The sequence below is a fragment of the Lactuca serriola genome, chromosome 5 (genome assembly GCF_051521515.1).
Source record: "Lactuca serriola cultivar US96UC23 chromosome 5, Lser_US96UC23_V15, whole genome shotgun sequence".
NCBI lineage: Eukaryota > Viridiplantae > Streptophyta > Magnoliopsida > Asterales > Asteraceae > Lactuca > Lactuca serriola.
In genome coordinates, this window is record NC_136412.1 from 140,270,665 (window position 1) to 140,273,221 (window position 2,557).

Below are 2,557 nucleotides of genomic sequence, written 5' to 3' on the forward strand. Positions count from 1 at the left end.
TCACAAAGTAAAGATCATAGTCAAACTTAGTGTGCATACTTGGGGTATCTCATAACTAATGTTTGGATAAACATAGTGTGCATACTTGGTGTGTGGCACGACTAGTGTTTAGAAAACATAGTGTACATGCTTAGAGCATGGGAAAACGATTGTTTTAATTCAAGTATTAAGTTGATAAATTTGAAACAATATCCAATGAATAATGTGTAATCAGGATGGTGATAAATAAAAGTAGTTATATTTATATTCATAAGTTCTGAGGCCATAATGGATTCGATTATTCTTGTGTTTCACTTTGCATGTTTTGACTTCCAGAATAACTAAGTCGTTCTTCCTGAATGAATAAGTTATTCAAACCATCCACATTCGGTCATATGTTGGAAGTCGATATGAATCAAGACTGTCATGAAGTTGTTTTCTAGATGTCCAAGGTAGTGGACATAGCAAGAGTTGCTAAAACATTCATGAGTGCTCATAAGTTCTGAGTATTGGATTCAACCCACACTCATTTGAATCACCTCGTGGATTGTATCACGAGTGATCATGAGACGATAATATCTTATACTCTTCAAAACTAGAGATATGAGTTGTTGACTATGAGTTGGATATACATTGATTGCACGAAAACGCATTGGTAACTCGATGTTATAAAATGTGCCTTTCTGTATGATTAAACAAGTAGTAGAACAAACAAATGATTTGAAGTTTATCCACTCCTTTTATCCTTAAAGGGATAAAAGCGATATTTGTGGGCCCATCAATGATTTAGTGATGACACCCCGAAGTGCTTGGCCAAGCCTAGAGTTATTTGATTTTTTCAATTAGTCGGTCGTCATAAATCGGATATCGGGAAATTACAGATGGACAGAGAGAATGACTATAGTCCATATATCGGTCCATATGATATCTAGAATGGAGGAATATATGATCCCTTATCTAATGGATGCGTCATTGATTTGTTCAGAGAACGTCCGCGGCTTTAAGAGCTACGATTGCTAGTCGGGTTTTGAAGTCATATGCAATAATAGTTTTAGACTTATCCAAATGGGAGACTATTGGATTAGATGTCTAAGCCCAAACTATTATTGGTATTTGTTCGACCCGACTTGGCATGGTCCATTTGGGTTGCATGGCATCGGTACAATTGGATAGACAAAATGAGAAATAGGATACTAGTGATTTATATTAATATATTATAAGTTTTAATATATTAATATGAAATCATATTATTTAATTAGTATTGATCAAGAACTAGTTTAAAATAAATTTAGTGATCAAAAGGAACTAATTAAATATGGACTCTTTATATATATAGTGGGCCAAGTTAGATTACGTTCGGCTAAGCTTTCATAGATAGTCCATGGAGTGTTTAACGCATTGTCACACCCCCAAACCAAGGATGGCGGAAACGTCCGGGGGTGGAGGACTTCATGTATAGATCTATATAAAACTATCATGCTCTCCCTCCAGGAGACTCTGATTACAATACATGACTTATTTGTAAAGTGAAGCGAATGTCTCACAAAGTCATTAACGGAATATGTGTGGTGTAATGAAAATCCTTTTTGTATAAATGTACCCTTTTGAAAAGTATCTATTATGTAATGTATCATAAACTATACCTATTATAGTTTATCAAAATGAGGGTAGTAGTAGTAATGTACATAAACTATACTAAACATACTTTATTCAAATGTTTGTATGTAATGGATGTACTTTGATTATAACAAATTGTTATTTCTATGCTTTATCAAGAAAAATCCATTTGTTAACTGATGTATGTCTATAAACTAAAACAAAAATGTCATATATTGCAATAACATATAATCACATAAAGATATACACCTTGCTCAACATGTTACAAGGTGAAATGAAATTAATAGCATTTTTCTCTTGATAACATTTTCTATCACTGTTCTTAGAAAATTTGTAGAAAAATTATTAAAGGTCTAAATCTGAATCCGTAAATTCCAAGAGTTTAGAAAATGAGTCTAGTTTCTCCATAATCTTTCTCATGATTTTTAGTGACCTCTAACTTGTGTCAACAAGTCCATAATCACATACTGGTCCGGATTGATGTTTGAAATGATAAGCAGTTTTGTAAAAATCACCATAAATTGGAGAAAAATCTTATGGAGATGTGCAAGTTACCATTTTAAAGCTAAGGACTTGAAATACTTGCACCTTGTAAAGTTTTGAAAACTAAGATGTTTAGGTTGTCCAAAATAGTCTGTGATTGAAGTCCAACTTTTCTGATGAAAGCTGTTGGAAAAGTTTAGTTGTATTCTTGATGATTTAACTTGTATTCTCCCCGTTAAAACTTAAGAAAACCTGAAAATGTTGGGTATGAACTTACTTTGTGTGATTTTAGTGGATGAGTGTTGGAGAAGGGAAGCGTTCAACTCAAGAACACTTGAAGAAGCCTTGAAGATTTCGAGAATCTAACACAAATATGATGAAGTTTGTGTAAGTTGTTGGATTAGTGTCTAAGTCCATAACTATTTTGGTATGTACTTGACCCGATGGTGCATGGTCCTTTTGGGGTGCCTTCACCAAA